The sequence below is a fragment of the Triturus cristatus genome, chromosome 10, assembly GCF_964204655.1.
Source record: "Triturus cristatus chromosome 10, aTriCri1.1, whole genome shotgun sequence".
Taxonomy (NCBI): domain Eukaryota; kingdom Metazoa; phylum Chordata; class Amphibia; order Caudata; family Salamandridae; genus Triturus; species Triturus cristatus.
In genome coordinates this window covers 59,273,638-59,294,574 of record NC_140593.1, presented here as the reverse complement: position 1 = coordinate 59,294,574, position 20,937 = coordinate 59,273,638, and the positions used below count along the sequence as shown (strand labels likewise).

Sequence of the window (20,937 nt, the reverse complement as noted above, 5' to 3'; positions counted from 1 at the left end):
TGGGCAGTCGCTGGGTCAGTCCACATCCCTTCCATACCCATGTCTTTTAAAGACGCATGTAGGTTCTTCAGCCACTCGATTTTATGAAAGACATCAATTTTTATAATGTCCATGAGGCCATTGGCATAATGGGAAAGTTCAGGAGTAGTCCAAAGCCTCCGCCAGTATAAAACCAGACGGAGCCTTGCGATATCCTTAATGGACCTCCTGCCCAGATCATACCTAAGTGGGATCAGAGGGGTGCTCTGAGGAAGACCAGTTATACTACGAAGGAATTTGTGCTCCACACTTGTCAAAGTCGCTAGCTGATCAAAACCCCAGAGCTCCGCCCCATAAAGGACAGAGTTTAGGGCCTTCGCTTCATAAACTTGCAATGCCGGGCTTATTGGTTTTGTGAATGACCTGCTAAATTCCCTGCACAAGGCACCAGTTAACTGTTTAAATCGCAGGGAGGCCATTTCAAGATGCCGGCGCCAGTTATTACTACTTGAAATTTGCAATCCAAGATACGTAAAATTGGTTACCAATTCTAAATGTTGCCCATTCATGACCACTCTTTTCCCTTGGAAGCTGCTATGAGGGTTAAAGGCCATAAATTTCGTTTTTGCCACATTAACCTCCAGACCATGGTCAAGGCAAAACTCATCAAACAGGCGAAGGGCTTTTTGCAGACCATTAGATGTTCTGGATACGATAAGCGTATCATCTGCGAACAATAATATGGGGATGGAAACCCCAGCCAACCTTGGTGCGTCGGTATTAACAGAGAGCATGAGATCAACTATCCCATTGATGTAAAGAGAGAAGAGCGTGGGTGCCATAGTACAACCTTGTCGCACACCACGCTCAACCGGGAACTCAGATGTGTCCTCACCCGCCCCACCCCACTGGATCCTAGCATAGTTGGACTCATGCAAACGCATCACCATTGTCAAAGTTTCTTTGGGGAGACCTAGCCTCTCAAGGACTGCCCACAACCGGTGGCGGGGAACAAGATCGAAGGCAGCCCTTAAGTCAACAAAAGCTACGTAAAGACTGCCCTTCCCCAATGTCACCACCTTCCAATGGAGCTGGACAAAGTAAAAGACTTGGTCCACCGTGCTGGTTAGTTTCCGAAAACCTGCTTGGAAGGGTGACAGAATGTTGTTATCATCGATCCATTCTTGTATTTGATTCAAGACCATCCTCCCTACCACCTTCTGGATGGAATCGATAAGGCTAATTGGCCTATAGTTTCCCGGGAGCGTCCTATCACCCTTCTTAAATACAGGGATGATGACAGCCCCCCTCCATGATTTAGGAACTGGTGCGCCTGCAGCCACAGCATTAGCCAATAGGGTTATATACTTGCTCCAGTTATCTTTGTTATGGAGAAAAACATCCGAAGGAACCCTGTCCTGGCCAGGGGCACGTCCACTGGTGACTGAGCATAGGGCCCTTTTAGCATCTTGGGTGCAAAAGGGACCCTGAGAGAAAAAAACATAATTTGGCACCCATGCAAAATTAAACGAGATATTGCAAGCATATTGAGGTTTGAAATATTGGACCCACTCTACCTGTGAGACATAATTAGAAGGACTATCAGGCCGCCCACCTCTGTCCCACTTAAGGATGTTCCAAAATAACCAGGAATCTCTAGTACGACAAGCACTTTTTAAATCAAGCCAACGTTGCTCGTCCCAGTTCTTTTTGGCCATTCTTACAGCTTTTTTATATGCTAGTCTGGCGAAGCGGATACACTCCTTTCCTCCATTAGACAGAGCTTTCACCAGGTTGGCCCTAGATTCTCTGCAAGCACCGTCATACCATCTATTTCTCTTAGTTGGAGCCTTATTCTTGTTCCTCAAGGGCTTCGTAAAATAGGAACCTATTTCAGCAAACAACTTGTCATGGCATTCTATGACTTCAATATTGCCGGGGACATGGATTAGCATACCCTCAAGCTCAACAATAGAATCAACTAATTTCTTATCTATATCGGCAATAGCCAGGATGTTATGCTCGAGCTCCCCCCACTTAAGTCTGCGCATATTGTTCGTTAAAATTACCTCAGAGAGGCACGGAACCATCTCACCGGCTATTAGGCGATTACTAGACCACCATCGGTGAGTTACACAGATGGGGTTATGGTCACTCTCAACTCTAGCCTCAACAACCATATCTAGAACTGATTGCCATAGTTGCAAGCTGCATAAAACATAATCAATCCTGCTAGAATGCCGACCATTGTCAAATGTCTTCGCCCCTTGTTTATCACCTGGCGTCCTCCCATTCAAGGCCCTCAGACCATACTCATAGCAGAGAGCATTAGCCTGGACAATAGTCTCAGTCCACCTTTTAATTGGACTGAGATCAAGCACAGGTACCCCCCACAATTGGTCTTCCACAGCTTCATCGCCCCACCCAGAGTCAGGGTCTAAGAGTGGTTCGAAGGTAATATTCAGATCCCCAGCAACAACTATTCGCCTCCCACCTGAGTGCTGGTCTATAAGGGAAACTAAGTGAGCCAAAACCTGGGAGCCCGTCCTATTGGGGTCTCTCAGATACAAGTTGTAGATATCCAGGTCACCCAGGATCCCAAGTGACACCCTGACTAGTTGGATATCCTCAGACCCAGTAGGTATTGCACAAGCCTCAGGAAATACATCCTGTCGGACCCAGATTACCAGGCCTCCCTTTGGGCGCCCCCTTAGACCCTGGGTTGCGGGGACATAAAAATTCAAAAATCCCTGTAAGAACTGGGGCTCACAGGACCAGGTTTCCTGGAAGAGGCAGACATCAAAGTTGCCTATATAAGCTAACCATTCCGGGGAGTCCATTTTTGACTTAAAGCCTGCAATATTCCAAGAAACCATTGATCCCCCCTCCCTTCCTTGGCCTTGGACGTGTGCAGGGTCCGCACACGACTGCTCACGTCCACGTTGTGTTTCCGTAGACAGTTCAGGGGTTATTACAACTACATCTGCTATCTCAGCCGCCCCGTTAACAGGGGAGTAACATAGAGATTCATTAAGCTTAGGCCCTCCGGCTGGGATACTTGGATTAAGGGATGTAATAAGTAACTGCGGCCCAGATACCGGTCAGGCAAAGGCTACTGAGGAGCACAGGTCATTTGCTTCCCAATTTTTCAGAGCTGGGCTAAATCCTACAGGAATATTGGGATTAGAATTGTAAAAATACCCTAAGTCATGTACCCCAATTTTTGACTGGTCGCAAGCCAGTCGGGAGTCACAAATATAATGCACTGTACGACTATCTCCAAAGTTGACAATAATGGAGTCCCCAGGGACGTCTTTGGGTCTTGGGCCTACCCAACTAACCCTTCTAGCAAAGAGGATCTTTCCATCCAAATAGTTTGGAAGCGGTCTGTTCCTATTTAGCCAGAACGTGACTTTATTTTTTAATTGCTGATACGATTCTAGAACACCTTCATTTAATTCCGGGACTCCTGTCAGTACAGCTACATAAGGAGTACAGGCAGGAGGCAAATGAATGTGAGCCCTAGACAATGTACTGTTTTTAACCCCAGATTCCAAAGTCCTTCCCTTGTTCACAGACTTTTTTCCAGCATTGGTACTGGACACACTCGGAGGGTTATCTCCCACATGGCCAACACATTGTTTAATAGGATTGTCAGTAACCTGTGCCTTGGGGAGAGCAGCCTCAGATGTAACCCTGGACGCTACTTCATTATCAGGGGATACCAGCGGGAGAATAGGGAGGGTAGAAGACACCCCTAGGAGATTATCCCTTTCCTTGGTAGCTAGTTTGATAACATTTTTAAGTGAACAAAAATTGTCTAAGACAGTTTGTTCTAATCGATCTACCTTCTCACTAACCAGCTTAACCCTTTCCAGCACAGGTAGTATCAGAGAACGGACCATTTTCTCTATCTGGGGAATCATATTACTCAATTGGGGCTGATCTATATGCCTAGTAACATTCCCACTAGGAGATAGAAGATCTTCATCCTGAGTCGCCCCCATTGGAGATTTTTCCGTAACATTAGGGTGTTTGGCCTTTCTCCCTCCCTGGGACGCCCCTACTCGTTTCCTCTTAGGGTTGGGAGGATTTACAATTGATTTACTAGCCCTTGTCTGCGGATAGGTTAAAGCAGATTTAGTAGAAACGGGGGGCTGCGTGTTGTTATAGCTATGTCGCCTGAGTCACCAGGAACATCACACACAACACTACAGGACTGCGATGTAGAAGTACTAACCCCAACATTCTCCCGTAATACTAAATCACCCCCATCCTGACCCGCTGGCTTCGAAGGAGATTTGGCCAGTGCCAAAATTCCCAAGGATGAGCGTCTGGCTTGCGCTAGCTCTACGGACAGGCGTCGCTCAGTTATAGCAAGTTCATGCTCTAGAACTGATACAGCTCTAGTAATGAAATGGTCGAGAGTACCGGTCACAGACCCACACCCACCGGTACGTTTCCCTTTGGTTGCCATTTTACACTATGCACACAATACTAGAGCCAATATAGTCGATAGCCTAGATGGGGTCAGTTAGGAGATAATATTTTACTCCACCGTAGCAGGATACTAGCAGTATAAAATATTCGACTATAAAGCAAAACAAGGAAATGCAACAAACACTTTCAAGTCCAAACAAAGTAAGTGCACCCTTCTACCTTGGGTATGGTGCCACAGCAGCAGCGTTAGAGATGTGGCCCAGTCCAGTCAGAATCGGTCAGAGACGGGCAAGGACGGACCCGCCCTTGGCCCGGGCTTCGCCCGGGCGCTGCCCGCGCGCGTCCCACGCTGCGTGGAGCCTGGAGGGTTTGTGAGCAGCCCGGGTGCTGCCTGATGACGTCAGCGGCAGGCGCCCGGAGCTGAGGATGCTGGGGCTTGTGGTCTCTAAGCCGTTTACCTCACGGCGGTGACCCAGTTCGCTGCAAATGAACAAAGCGACTCTCCCCTCAAAAGCCGTTCCCCTCACGGCGAGCCTTCGTGAAGTAGGTGCAGTTTAGTTTTCAGAAGCGCGTCCCGCGCTGCGTGGAGCCTGGAGGGTTTATGAGCAGCCCGGGCGCTGCCTGATGACGTCAGCGGCAGGCGCCCGGAGCTGAGGATGCTGGGGCTTGTGGTCTCTAAGCCGGTTACCTCACGGCGGTGTCCCAGTTCGCTGCAAATGAACAAAGCGACTCTCCCCTCAAAAGCCGTTCCCCTCACGGCCAACATTTCAGCGTTTTCTTTCTGTCTCTCCTTCCCTATTTTAGAACATTCTACCCTCAGTGGGTGGACTGTTCTAACAGTATTGCAGCCATTCTGCCTCATGCCGTACTGGTTGCGAAGGGCCCCAGCCCTCGATATAAGGACTCGTCTGAGGCTCGAGCATTTAATTCCTTCCGTAGAGGGCATTTAACAGCCCATATAACCCACAGCCGGGGTATCGCGCTGTTTTGCATCACAGTATCTTGTTTTCTTACACGTGAAGCTTTTGGTAATTCATGTGCCAGGTTTAGCTCCTCATTAAGAAGTGTGCTAGTCGAGTAGCGCAGTCAGTGTGCACCTGTTTGCTTTGCATTAAGACCCAATCGGGACAGTCACAAAACTCCTTTTTTGGCTTCAACGTTCCTCAGCGCTTAATTTGATCCAGTGGGGTCCACCGGCAGTCATTTTTGGGTACCAGCACTTTTTTTTTCCACATCAGACTTTGATCAAGAGAAATAAAAACACAAAAGACAGGGAAGAAAAAGTAAGAGGAAGACAGAAAAACAGTGACAAAGGAAGAAAGTGGGAATGAAAAATAACCTGTAAGAGTGAGATAAAGGGGCAGGTAGTGTCTGGTGGTGGATTAAAGATACATGAGGTGGAGTCAAGGCTACGCAACCTTGGTATTCAGCACCAGCCGACCATGGACAGCGACGGCCCTCGGCTTCTGAGCAAAACTTAGGGCTCTGCAACTTACTCTTACATTATGCACGACTGTTCCGTAGGTCACTTTACCTGAAGGTTTCCTGGAAGTTTGTGGTGCCCTAGAGACCCACCTTTTCCGCTCAGCCTAGCACAAGAACTTCAGACCCCCTCCCCCCACTGTTCTTTGCACCTCAGTCTGTCAGAGGCCAAAGCCCAGCTCCTCCAGGAAGCCCTTAAGATGGGTGAAGATCTTTCTTCATCTTTCCCACAGCTTCTCCATCTCACTTTGCGTGCTCTTGTGGAGGCCTACTCTGGCCTTAGCCTTAGGTACTGGAGGCCAAATCTAGCCTTAGTCTTAGCACTGGGTGCCTACTCTGAGCTAAGTCTTAGGCACTGGGGGCCTCCTCTGGCCTTAGTCTTAGCACTGGAGGCCTACTCTGGCCTTAGTCTTAGGTACTGAGGGCCTACTCTGGCCTTAGTCTTAGGTACTGGATGCCCACTCTGGCCTTAGTCTTAGGTACTGGATGCCCACTCTGGCCTTAGGTACTGGATGCCTACTCTGGCTTAGTCTTAGGCACTGGGGGCCTCCTCTGGCCTTAGTCTTAGGTACTGGAGGCCTACTCTGGTCTTAGGTACTGGAAGCCTACTCTGGTCTTAGTCTTAGGTACTGGAGGCCTACTCTGGCCTTAGTCTTAGGTACTGGACGCCTACCCTGGCCTTAGTTTTAGGTACTGGACGCCTACTCTGGCCTTAGTCTTAGGTACTGGAGCCCTACCCTGGCCTTAGTCTTAGGTACTGGAGGCCTACCCTGGCTCTAGTCTTAGGCACTGGAGGCCGACCCTGCCCGTAGTCTTAGGCACTGGAGGCCTACCCTGGCCTTAGTCTTAGGTACTGGGCGCTTACTCTGCCCTTGGCATTAGGTACTCAGTGCCTACTCTGGCCTTAGTCTTAGGTACTTTTTCCTCTGACTGCCGCCTCTGTGACATCAAAAGAGCCCTGAAGCTCTGATGTGCTTTACAAATCACAAAGACATTCATGTTGCACGCCTCCATAATGATTGGAAACGACCTCAGCCTTTCATCTTTCCAACGATGGTAAAGTCAACAGCATTACCTTAAGTGCTTCATTTGTAAGAAAAAAAGAAAGAAAAAAAGTGGGTGCCAGGGCTCAATGTATTTTTCAGGATGCCACTGTAGCTTGCACCACCCACTGCCCCTGCTAGTGCTTCCAGATGTCACTACCAACATGTCTACTAATCAGCCCACTCCTACAAAGTCTAAAATCTGGGGTATAGCAGGCCACCCAAAGCTGTCAGTATGGCTTGAATGCGCTGGTAATATTATTTTTTTATTTATAATGAATTGCTAAACACTCTGCTGAAGTCTACACCCCAAAAATGGACAAACATCGCCACCAAGTGGTAGCCTATCATAAGTACCTATGTTGAGAATGATGTGTCACTGCCGAGCGCCGGCAAACACCGGCTCAAATTAAGCACTATTTACTTAAATGACCACTGTTTACATGTCCCTACTCCATATGGATTCCCTACCTTTTGCACAAATAGGAGTTACTTCTGAACAAATTCACATCAAGAACTATGAAAAAGACAGGATCAGGTGTACAGTAAATCAGAGATCAGGGTGAGCTGCAAGGAGCCGATACCCAGGCAGCCGATTGGACCAATAGTGGAGATGGAACTTGTTTTTTAAACACCGGCTTTACAGAAAACAGCATATGTAACGGCCTCTAATGGTTTAATGCCACATACTGCATAGTACTGGTGACAGGAGGACTCAGGTCTTACTCCCAAAACTTACCATCGCAGCATTCTGGGCTCCGCTGTAGCTTCAACATTCGCTAAAATCTGTAGAAAACGTGGAAGCTTCCACTTGGCCGCGCCCTACGGGGCGGCATTAAAGAACCCCACAGAGGGCACTCGACAGGAGTTTGTCGCCTACCATAGGAGGGCGTATGATGAAAAGGGTCAGTAGGCCCAGAAATAAATGACCTTACGCCGACATAATCTCATGTACTTTCTGGCGTTTAGCATTGAACATGTTACACAAAATGCCTGTGATAATACCATATCATGTGAGTGGGATTTAGTTTGGCTGGAAATCATATAGGGGAGGATGGGAATGATACGAACAAGCAGAACGTGACCCGGCCCCGTTTACATCAAGTACAATTTTGAGCAATTTTTAGTGCAAAATGCATCCTCGCATCCCAAACAGACCGGAGAATTCCTTTCAAAATAAATTTCCGCAAAGGAAATTATGCAGATTGCACCCAGGACTTGTCATCAGGCGCGCAACGCCCATTGGGCTCAAAGGGCTGTGTGTCAGCCCGGGCTGAGACAGCTTCCTGGGCACACAGAGCCGCACACGAGTACTTCACAGGTCTTCAAAAGGCCATTTGCTTGTTAATATAGGCTTTGTTACTTTTCATCCCTTCCTAGAGCTCCTGCATCTCCACTGTGCCTATTGCTGAAAGAGTGAGCCCCCTCCCCCCCGCCCGAACATTTAGTAGCCCCTTCCGAAATTTGGCTCTAGTTGCGCCTCTGCTTGTCATCACCTGTTATTTTAAATTGAGTCATTCCCCAGGTGATAGTTTGATGGGTGGAGACTTAAAGATATGAGTGCGATCAATTTGACAGATAGTATCTCAGGAATGGTGACTACTGGCCCCGTGCACCGAGAGGCATTCTGGGATGAGTCGACGCAGGAACTTTAATGAGGTCGAGAGTCAATTGAAGGAATGAGGTCAACAGACCGATGCTGGGGAGGCCCTGGTGAAGTCTGCGCATCGCTGCTGCCGCCCATTGTACAGAGTAGGTCAGTCTTTCGCCGCGTGCGCCAGCACTCGCGCCCTCGTTCCAACCCGGAAGTGATGGGCGGGTGCAACCGTATTCCTAAGAATAGCTGGGCGACGTGTTAAAATGCCACAGAATCACTTATGCCTGGTATGTGTGTCTGTACTGGACTCTGTGACGTCGTCACACATACGTAACACCGTACCCTTCTAAACATAGAGGAACTGATAGATTTTTGTAGGAACTCTATTGATGTCTGTTTTGAGATGATTTCAGAAATTCACCTGTTCGGTTGATATTGTATGATTGAAATCGTTTATATGATTTGCTTTGAACTGAAATAAACGCATCTATTGACTAAACCCATTGATCCCAAAAGTGCTTTAGATCACCCTAATAAAGAAGATAAGGGGGAGGGGCGGCCGCTGTGTGTTGTGCCTGAGAACTCAACTCACCCCTAGTGCATAATGTGACACAGCTTAGACTCAGGACACCCCTCTAGTGCCCGAAGTGCACAATTCAGGCATTATTGTATTCACCCATCAATTACACCTTATCCTAAAAATTACTGGACAATCCAGTCTGCACAGCCTTAGGACAAATAATTCCATTTAATGCTGTAGGGTCAAACTTCCTGGCACTGTGACCAGTGCTTAATTTGTGGAAAAATAGGTGCCAGGGCCCTTGTCAGGAGGTCTCTGCAGCTTGCACCCCCCATTGCCCCCGCCAGCACCAACACAACTGCGCGTCAATTCACACTATTCCAACCCCTTAAAGTTATAAGAATAGCTTGGGGGCAGGTGTTAGTCATTTTGACAAACAGTTGTTGTGCTCGCCAGTAACTTAAATAAACAGCGCCACCATGTGGCAGACTGTCATAGGTGCCGGTGTTGAGAATTAAGTGCCGGTGCTGAGCACCGGAAACCGCCGGCTCAAATGAAGCACCGACTGTGACCCAGGTACACCCTACGCCTCATTTTCTCTATCTCTGGCACACGACTTCATGCCGGATTTGGGGCATAAATACTGAGATACGGCAGGACCGCCGCATACAGGGGCATGTCTTAGCCCTCGTTTCCTAAATTTCACTTCCAAGGTGTTACAGAAATACATGACCCAGGGGTTCATGCTCTTGTTATTAAGGAGTGAAACCGCACATTGAATATTGTATCTGGTTTACATGCCATTAAATGCGTTTCTAATTACGCTCATCCTCATCTTACCTGAGTGGGGGTCGTGTCAGATGACGTATGATCCTTGAAGTGGGTGTTTTCCACGCATGGTTGGATACCGGCATCACCCAACCTAAGGGTTTCCAGGTTCTGTTTTTGGGCGATGTTTTAACATTATACCTGGGGTCTACATTCCAAATTTTTAGCGTGGACATTCACAAACATAGAAGCCTTGAAAAAAGTTACAACCGTAACGAAACACGTGTCGGCTGCCATCTTCGTTTGCCAACAAGGAGGTGTCAAGAATGGGACCACCCACCGCCAATTTGTAATAATACTGTGTCACGTGAAACAATATATGTTTGTGTTTTCTTAATGGATTGTGTTGCACTAAAAAGACCACTGTATCTAAAATGAGACAGTGTTTTTGAAAATTAAATTGAATTTTGCAAAATTCTCTATATTGATTTCCTGTGAGCTGCTATACTGAGTTCTTAATACATAGATATGTCATACTATCTATAAGTAAGGAACACACATTTTGAGAGTGCCGAGGTACAGCTGTTTTACACATGGAATGTGTTCCTCTGCACAAAACCCTGCCAAGAGGCTCTAGACAGGTGCTTTAGTGTTCGCCCACAGTGGTACTCCTTTTAACACAGGTGGCAACCATCCCTATAGCTGCAGATGACCGCTCAGCCCTCCACAGGGCTTGGTCGCCCCACTCACTGCTGCCGCTCCTGCCTGCCTTTGCCGCCTCCTGCCTGCAGATTCCTTCGCTCGCTGCCCGCTGCTCCTGGGAATTTCCCGCTGCTTCTTGGAATTTCCCGCCGCGGCCTCCCTGCGGCCCGCCCCCCTGTGATTCCATTCGCCGCCCCGCTCCCGCCACCCAGCTGCTCCTCCCTCCCGGTTCCTTACTTATGATGCCCCCAGAGCGACCGCGCAGCGGGAGCGCCGATTCTGCGCCGAAGGTGCGCCAAAGGTAAGCCCGTCTGCGCCCGTCCGCGCCTGGACCGCGCCCAGTGCCAGACCCCCTGTCCTCGCCATCGCCAGCACACCCTGCACATCTACGACGCCAAAACCCTCCACGCACTCAACGCCGGCCGAAACACCGCCTGCTACCCAGCCACCCCGAGACGCACCCACGGACCCTTCACCTGCCTGACCTGCCGCTTCACCGGCCTCCGACCCAACACCGCACCTGCTAAACCAAGCCCCAGCAACAAACACCTGATGTGCATCCTGCTCAACACCCGCTCCGTTCACAGGCATGCCGTCGAACTCTGGAACCTCCTCGACTCGACAGCACCAGACATCGCCTTCCTGACGGAATCCTGGATGAACGCCTCCTCAGCGCCCGACTCCGCCATCGCCGTCCCGGAAGGCTACAAAATCACCAGGAAGGACCGCGTCAACCAGACAGGAGGAGGCATCGCCATCATCCACAAGAACACCATCCGCATCACGACCAACTCCGATGACACCTTCACCTCCGCCGAACACCTCTACTTCCAGATACACACCGACCCCAAGACCACGCTCAGAGGCACCCTCGTCTACAGACCACCGGGACCACGCACACAGTTCAGCGAAGATATCACAGACTTTGTCAGCCCGCACGCCATCAATTCCACCGACTACATCCTCCTGGGGGACCTCAACTTTCACCTGGAGGACAACAAGGACCGCATCACCACTGCTCTGCTGGACAACCTGGCCAACCTCGGACTCAAGCAACTGGTAACCACCCCCACCCACTACGCCGGCCACACGCTTGACCCAGTCTTCTCATCCAGCAAATACGTCACCTTCAGCCACTCCACCAATCTCCAGTGGACTGACCACAGCTGCGTCCACTTCAGCTTCAATAAAACGACGACCCACCACCACCCTCAACAAGCCCCCCGCAGGAGCAGGAACAAGATCACCGGCGACCAGCTCACCACCTTCCTCAGCCAGAACCCCCCCACCAGCTCAACGGACCCCAACGAAGCCGCCAACAACCTCACACAGTGGATCACCAACTGCGCAGACGCCCTCGCACCACTGAAGAAGAACCCCCCCAGCAGACGCGGCAGCAAGAAAGCCTCCTGGTTCACCGACGAGCTCATCACCTCCAAGAAGAACTGCCGCTCCCTGGAGAACACCTGGCGCACCAACCAGACCACAGACAACATGACGGCCCTCAAACACGCCACCCGCAAACACCACCAACTGATCCGCGCCACAAAGAAGACAGCCTTCAAGGAACGACTAGACAACAACACCCACAACAGCAAGGAACTCTTCAGCATCGTCAAAGAGCTCTCCAACCCCGACGCCGGAAACAATGACATCACTCCCTCGCAAGACCTCTGCGACTCCCTCTCAGCCTTCTTCCACGACAAGATCGCCAACATTCACAACAGCTTCGGCCCACCAACCACGAACCCCACCACCGAACCGATGCCCCCCACCGCCACCCTCCGCACCTGGACCCCAGTCAGCACCGAAGACACAACACGCACAATGAACACCATCCACTCCGGATCCCCTACGGACCCCTGCCCACACCACATCTTCAACACGGCCGACCACATCATCGCACCCCACCTCCGCGACATCATCAACGCCTCCTTCAACACCGCCACCTTCCCAGAGTGCTGGAAACACGCCGAGATCAGTGCCCTGCTGAAGAAACCAACTGCAGACCCCTCCGACCTCAAGAACTACCGCCCCATCTCGCTCCTCCCGTTTCCTGCCAAAGTCATCAAGAAGACCGTCAACAGACAGCTAGCCGCCTTCCTCGAGACCAACGGATCCCTCGACCACTCGCAATCCGGCTTCCGAGCCAATCACAGCACGGAGACCGCACTCATCGCAGCCACAGACGACATCAGATCCCTAATGGACAACGGGGAATCTGCGGCCCTCATCCTCCTGGACCTCTCCGCAGCGTTCGACACTGTCTGCCACTGCACCCTGGTACAGCGCCTGAACAACACCGGCATCCAGGAGAAGACCCTGTAGTGGATCACCTCATTCCTCGCCGGAAGAACCCAGAGAGTCCGCCTCCCCCCGTTCCGGTCAGCGGCCACCGAAGTCATCCGCGTCGTTCCACAAGGGTCATCGCTCAGCCCCACCCTCTTCAACGTCTACATGAGCCCCCTCGCAACCATCGCACGTCAACACAACCTCAAGATCATCACCTACGCCGACGACACCCAGCTGATCCTCTCCCTCACCAGCGACCCGGACGCCGCCAGAGCCAGCCTACACGAAGGGATGAAAGACGTCGCCGAATGGATGAAGAACAGCCGCCTGAAACTGAACTCAGACAAGACGGAGGTCCTCATCCTGGGATCATCACCCTCCGCCTGGGACGACTCCTGGTGGCCCCCCGCCCTGGGAGCCACCCCCAAGCCAACGGACCACGCACGCAACCTAGGCTTCATCCTGGACTCCTCCCTCTCGATGACCAGACAAGTCAACGCCGTCTCGTCTTCATGCTTCAACACCCTGCACATGCTTCGAAAGATCTTCCGGTGGATCCCCACCGAGACCAGGAAGACGGTCACCCAGGCCCTCGTCACCAGTCGGCTGGACTACGGGAACGCCCTCTACGCCGGCACCGCCGCCAAACTCCAGAAGAAACTCCAACGGATCCAGAACGCCTCAGCATGACTCATCCTGGACATCCCCCGACACAGCCACATCTCCGGACACCTGAGAGACCTGCACTGGCTCCCCGTCAACAAAAGAATCACGTTCCGACTCCTCACTCACGCACACAAGGCCCTCCACGACCTGGGCCCCAAGTTCCTCAACAGCCGCCGGACCTTCCACAAGCCCACCCGCCAGCTCCGCTCCGCCAGCCTCGCTCTCGCCACCGTCCCCCGCATCCGCAGAGCCACCGCCGGAGGAAGATCCTTCTCCTACCTGGCAGCCAAGACATGGAACTCCCTCCCCATCCACCTCCGGACAACGCAAGACCATCTCGCCTTCAGGAAGCAACTCAAGACCTGGCTGTTCGAGCAGTAGCGTTTCCCCCCCCTCCCCCAGCACCTTGAGACCCTCCGGGTGAGCAGTGCGCTATACAAATGCCTATGATTGATTGATTGATTGAGATGGCAGCTGATTACAATAGTGGGATACAAGAGTTTTTTACATGTACTCCAGTAGAGACACTTCCTTCTGGCTGTTCCAGGGTACTTCAGTGCATTTACATGACGGGGGTCCCATGATTACCACAGATTGTATACAGTGAGCGTGAGAGTTTGAGCACATGAGATGTGGGCACCCATGATTGTGATTTCCCAGGTGTAAATGTGGCCCCTGGTGTTGTAGGGTGTTCCGGTAGATTTAATGGTGGCCAATGCTGTATCCTCCCTTCCTCCCTGTCTGCTTTTCCTCTCTGTCCCCACACACTGCCCTGTTTCCTCCCCTCTTCCCTGTCTGCCTTTCCTCTCTGTCCCCACACACTGCCCTGTTTCCTCCCCTCTTGCCTGTCTGCATTTCCTCTCTGTCTCCACACACTGCCCTGTTTCCTTCTCTCTTCCCTGTCTGCCTTTCCTCTCTGTCCCCACACACTGCCCTGTTTCCTCCCCTCTTCCCTGTCTGCCTTTCCTCTCTGTCCCCCCACACTGCCCTGTTTCCTCCCCTCTTCCCTGTCTGCCTTTCCTCTCTGTCCCCACACACTCTCCTGTTTCCTCCCCTCTTCCCTGTCTGCCTTTCCTCTCCGTCCCCACACACTCTCCTGTTTCCTCCCCTCTTCCCTGTCTGCTTTTCCTGTCTGTCCCCACACACTGCCCTGTTTCCTCCCCTCTTCCCTGTCTGCCTTTCCTCTCTGTCCCCACACACTCTCCTGTTTCCTCCCCTCTTCCCTGTCTGCCTTTCCTCTCTGTCCCCACACACTCTCCTGTTTCCTCCCCTCTTCCCTGTCTGCCTTTCCTCTCTGTCCCCACACACTCTCCTGTTTCCTCCCCTCTTCCCTGTCTGCCTTTCCTCTCTGTCCCCACACACTCTCCTGTTTCCTCCCCTCTTCCCTGTCTGCTTTTCCTGTCTGTCCCCACACACTGCCCTGTTTCCTACCCTCTTCCCTGTCTGCCTTTTCTGTCTGTCCCCACACACTCTCCTGTTTCCTCCCCTCTTCCCTGTCTGCCTTTCCGGTCTGTCCACACACACGCTCATGGATCCACCCCTCTTCCCTGTCTGCCTTTCCTCTCTGTCCCCACACACTCTCCTGTTTCCTCCCCTCTTCCCTGTCTGCCTTTCCTCTCTGTCCCCACACACTCTCCTGTTTCCTACCCTCTTCCCTGTCTGCCTTTTCTGTCTGTCCCCACACACTCTCCTGTTTCCTCCCCTCTTCCCTGTCTGTCCCCACACACTCTCCTGTTTCCTCCCCTCTTCCCTGTCTGTCCCCACACACTCTCCTGTTTCCTCCCCTCTTCCCTGTCTGTCCCCACACACTCTCCTGTTTCCTCCCCTCTTCCCTGTCTGCCTTTCCTGTCTGTCTCCACACACTGCCCTGTTTCCTCCCCTCTTCCCTGTCTGCCTTTCCTCTCTGTCCCCACACACTCTCCTGTTTCCTACCCTCTTCCCTGTCTGCCTTTTCTGTCTGTCCCCACACACTCTCCTGTTTCCTCCCCTCTTCCCTGTCTGTCCCCACACACTCTCCTGTTTCCTCCCCTCTTCCCTGTCTGTCCCCACACACTCTCCTGTTTCCTCCCCTCTTCCCTGTCTGCCTTTCCTCTCTGTCCCCACACACTGCCCTGTTTCCTTCCCTCTTCCCTGTCTGCATTTCCTCTCTGTCCCCACACACTGCCCTGTTTCCTCCCCTCTTGCCTGTCTGCATTTCCTCTCTGTCTCCACACACTGCCCTGTTTCCTTCCCTCTTCCCTGTCTGCATTTCCTCTCTGTCCCCACACACTGCCCTGTTTCCTCCCCTCTTGCCTGTCTGCATTTCCTCTCTGTCCCCACACACTGCCCTGTTTCCTACCCTCGTCCCTGTCTGCATTTCCTCTCTGTCCCCACACACTGCCCTGTTTCCTCCCCTCTTCCCTGTCTGCCTTTCCTCTCTGTCCCCACACACTGCCCTGTTTCCTACCCTCGTCCCTGTCTGCATTTCCTCTCTGTCCCCACACACTGCCCTGTTTCCTTCCCTCTTCCCTGTCTGCATTTCCTCTCTGTCCCCACACACTGCCCTGTTTCCTCCCCTCTTGCCTGTCTGCATTTCCTCTCTGTCTCCACACACTGCCCTGTTTCCTCCCCTCTTCCCTGTCTGCCTTTCCTCTCTGTCCCCACACACTGCCCTGTTTCCTACCCTCTTCCCTGTCTGCCTTTTCTGTCTGTCCCCACACACTGCCCTGTTTCCTCCCCTCTTCCCTGTCTGCCTTTCCTCTCTGTCCCCACACACTCTCCTGTTTCCTCCCCTCTTGCCTGTCTGCATTTCCTCTCTGTCTCCACACACTGCCCTGTTTCCTCCCCTCTTCCCTGTCTGCCTTTCCTCTCTGTCCCCACACACTGCCCTGTTTCCTACCCTCTTCCCTGTCTGCCTTTCTTCTCTGTCCCCACACACTGCCCTGTTTCCTCCCCTCTTCCCTGTCTGCATTTCCTCTCTGTCTCCACACACTGCCCTGTTTCCTCCCCTCTTCCCTGTCTGCCTTTCCTCTCTGTCCCCACACACTGCCCTGTTTCCTACCCTCTTCCCTGTCTGCCTTTTCTGTCTGTCCCCACACACTCTCCTGTTTCCTCCCCTCTTCCCTGTCTGCCTTTCCTGTCTGTCCCCACACACTCTCCTGTTTCCTCCCCTCTTCCCTGTCTGCCTTTCCTGTCTGTCCCCACACACTCTCCTGTTTCCTCCCCTCTTCCCTGTCTGCCTTTCCTGTCTGTCGCCACACTCTCTCCTGTTTCCTCCCCTCTTCCCTGTCTGCCTTTCCGGTCTGTCCACACACACTCTCATGGATCCGCCCCTCTTCCCTGTCTGCCTTTCCTCTATGTCCCCACACACTCTCCTGTTTCCTCCCCTCTTCCCTGTCTGCCTTCCCTGTCTGTCGCCACACTCTCTCCTGTTTCCTCCCCTCTTCCCTGTCTGCCTTTCCTGTCTGTCGCCACACTCTCTCCTGTTTCCTCCCCTCTTCCCTGTCTGCCTTTCCTGTCTGTCGCCACACTCTCTCCTGTTTCCTCCCCTCTTCCCTGTCTGCCTTTCCTGTCTGTCGCCACAGACTCTCCTGTTTCCTCCCCTCTTCCCTGTCTGCCTTTCCTGTCTGTCCCCACACACTCTCATGTTTCCTCCCCTCTTCCCTGTCTGCCTTTCCGGTCTGTCCACACACACTCTCATGGATCCGCCCCTCTTCCCTGTCTGCCTTTCCTCTCTGTCCCCACACACCCTCCTGTCCTCTCCCCTCACTGCAGACACCATTTTAAAGGGGGCACACCTGAGTGTGAATTCACGAGCACTGAATGAACCGTCCAGCATCACTGGGCTCACTGAACATGGACCACGCAGTGTCCAACAGGTCCGTCTGTCGCCTGAGAGGAGCAAAACTTGCAGCAGCCAATCACATGGCAGAAACGGCACGCCTTATACAAAGAGCTGGGCTGATCCTCAAACCTGTTCTTCTAAAGAAGACCCCATAACAGCAGCTGTCTCGCCAGAGGCAGTCCAGATCCCATGTCACATAAAGGGAGAGACCGCGCCCCTGTCGCCTGATTACCATCAAGCTGAGGTGCACCTGGAAGAAAAGTGCACTTTTCTCCCATATGCTTGGGCCACTGTTGGATGCGAGGGGTCAGTTGGCTCAGTGCTTAATTTGAGCCAGGGGTTTCCAGTGCTTGGCGCGGGCACTTAATGGTGAATACTGACACTTATGACAGTCTGCCACATGGTGGCACGGTTTGTCTAATTTAGAGATAAGCACAACAACAGTTGTTATCAGTTCAATAACATTAAAATGACTAATACAGACACCCAAGACTTTCTTCTGGCTTTGGGGGTCTGAATTGTCACATTTGTGGGTGGTCGATGGTTAGTACTTGTGCTGGTTCTGTCATTGGCAGCTCTGGCAGGAGCAATGGGTGGTGCAAGCTGCAGTGGCCTCCTGACGAGGACCCTGGTGCTTATTTTGTTGTACAAATTAAGCACTGAGGTGGCTGCAGGGCACAGCCACTGTACCAACTGGATACAAGTCGCCATCTCTGCCGTACCAAGAGTTTACCTTTTACTTAAACGAGCTCTGCACAGCAGCGTAGAGAGCGGTGGAGACCAGAGCGACCCTTTTGACCGTCTGCCCTGCAGAAGCAGAAAATGCACCTTAGATCTGACCCTGGCACATGTCATGCCTTCGCGCCAGTCTCTGGAGAACTCACCTCCTAGCCCTGAAGGCCTGCGCCACCCATCTGCACTGTGGCCCAGCCTGAGGAGGCTCCGAGTCTCTGCGGTACTAGTGTGCGGAGCCGTGCACCACTGCATAGTTATGTGGCACTATACTGAGGTGGATAACACCGACCTAAAATAAAATTGGATCCAGTTCATCGCCTACCACTATATCATAAAGGTCTGTATGGTATTTGCATTTGTATCTAAATCCATGCTCACCTCCATGCAGTGGCTAGGTTGATGGAATGTGGTAATGGAGGTGAAGGGGCTGTCATGGAATATAATCAGGGCCACTGGAATTATGTGATTGTGCAGCAGTGGTGATGTTCGCATAGTTAAAGATTTGCCACATACACCCCCATCTGCCACATAATCTGCAGATTTGAACAAAAAAATCTTTCTAGCTCAAAAGGTTGAAAAGTTACTAAAAATGCAGCGGCACGTGTTGTCACGCAGCGGACGGCCCTTTGCAAAGCTGGAAGGATCACCTCTCTGTTGGTTATTGCTATGTTTGGGTGTTAAACTGTTTCTTATTATGTACAACCAAGGTCCACGCAGTGTTACTAAGTTTAAAAATAACAAAATAATGAAGTAATACTATTACAAAATGTGTTGCTTTATGCCATATAATTTGCCTTTTCTTGCTGCATAATGTACTCAACCATGCAACATAATTTGGCCCTCTCCTGCCGCATAATTCCAGTGGCCCTTGATATAATGAATGTGGTCTAGTGAGGGCACACCGGGTGCACACAGCAATACATCAGATTATCCAAAGACGGCTGTGAGTGACGTGACCCTAGTGTGAGGTCTGTGTGCCTCTGCACGTGTTGATGCACCTGCCAATCCTATGAACCTCTTCAAGAGTGACTGCAACATATGACGTGATGGCCAATGAGTGACAGCGATCTGCAAAGAAGGCCCTCGGTGCCTAGAAACCTCCCTTCCCCCTCAGAAGAGCATGCATGTGACCACAGTGCCAACAGAGGACGTTGTGTTGTGCACTCACCATCTGTACCTGAGTCCACATCAACAAGATTCGAGCATGGCATGAACACCTGTGTGACGTCACAGAACCTGCTCCCTAGATGGCACTGTGTGATGTCACAGCACCCCCCTCCCCAGATGGCACTGTGTGACATCACAGCACCCCCCTCCCCAGATCGCACAGTGTGACATCACAGCACCCCTCTCCCCAGATGGCACTGTGTGACATCACAGCACCCCCGTCCCCAGATGGTACTGTGTGACATCACAGCACCCCCGTCCCCAGATGGTACTGTGTGACATCACAGCACCCCTCTCCCCAGATGGCACTGTGTGACATCACAGCACCCCCCTCCCCAGATCGCACAGTGTGACATCACAGCACCCCTCTCCCCAGATGGCACTGTGTGACATCACAGCACCCCCGTCCCCAGATCGCACAGTGTGACATCACAGCACCCCTCTCCCCAGATGGCACTGTGTGACATCACAGCACCCCGCCTCCCCAGATGGCACTGTGTGACATCACAGCTCCCCTCTTCCCAGATCGCACTGTGTGACATCACAGCACCCCCGTCCCCAGATGGCACTGTGTGACATCACAGCACCCCCCTCCCCAGATGGCACTGTGTGACATCACAGCTCCCCTCTTCCCAGATGGCAGCGCTCTCTGACCTGACAAGGAGGTCCACGTGCCTTAGTCCCTGCTGCTGTGCAAATTCTTGTGGAAAAGTGCAGCGTTGCGCCACAGAAGTGCCAGGACGAGCACTTCCCATCCTTCCACTGCAGCACCTCAGCGATCAAGAGAACACGTCAACACAAAGTGACGTAGGTACGCGATCGAATATCAGCATTCACTTCCTTAACCCGACACTGCGCGTGCCCTGTAGGTCAGGTTACACCTTTGCAACTGTATCCGTTTCAAAGGTGAGGAGAAGCTGAGAGACAACGAGCTACAATGTAACTGTGATATTTGCAATAGCAGCTAACTTACCAGAAGGCTCATTTAGTTACTAAGCATACCGTTCCTTTGTGTAAATAAAAGTCTTATCTTTTGCACAAGGGATGATACAGTGTGGGCAATGTATTTATAGATATGTGCACCAGCAGGGCGCACCGCCTGTCAGGAGTGTCCCCATGACCCTTTGACCCGCCAAGACCCCGACAGTCAGAGCCTGGGAGCAGTAGTTCGTCATTCAGAGGACTCCCAGCAGCATCGGGTCTCTGCCTCCAAGAGCAACGCTGCACGAGGCACAGCTAGTGTGTAGTTGTCACACATCCCCAGGACCCCAACACAAAACAAAGACACTTTGGACTGAGTTCATCAGCCCAGAGAATAACAAACTCCAGGTGGATTTTCAGAACAATGATCTCTGGTGGAACTAATGATATGTCATGGGGCTGCCCTGAGCCTGAGAGTGCATTTTACAAGCCCAATGTTCTTTCCTATCCCTGGACCCGCAGGCCTCCATGTCTGATGCTGGATCCCTGCCCCACAATTGCGTGTCCCCTTCCAGAACATCACCTTTGTGCCCGTCACTCATTTGTTGATGTGACACAATCCAGCGGCGTCAATCATGTCTACACCCGCATGACTAGACCGAGACCACCTTACTTGACAAGGGCCTCCTCTTCGCCATCTTGGGTGAGGGTCACTAGGCACAGCGATCCTTTCCAACCTCTCTGCTGCCTTGGTTACGGTGGATCACTCTAGTGCGCAGCACTATCTCACAAATACGGCGAG

The 20,937-nt window shown here is 51.9% G+C and overlaps 1 protein-coding gene across 2 annotated transcripts in view; it reads right to left on the bottom strand.

Annotated features, from left to right (window-relative positions):
• The window catches only part of WIPF3 (WAS/WASL interacting protein family member 3), a 162,540-nt gene that overhangs the window by 57,543 nt on the left and 84,060 nt on the right, over nucleotides 1-20,937 (bottom strand). Inside the window, exon 1 of one of the 2 annotated variants that reach the window (XM_085630413.1) lies at nucleotides 19,869-19,996. The exons of the other annotated variant lie outside the window; for it this stretch is intronic. The gene's annotated coding sequence lies outside the window, so the exon portion shown is untranslated. Of the gene's footprint in view, nucleotides 1-19,868; nucleotides 19,997-20,937 lie in introns of those variants that run through there. 2 annotated transcript variants of the gene reach the window in all.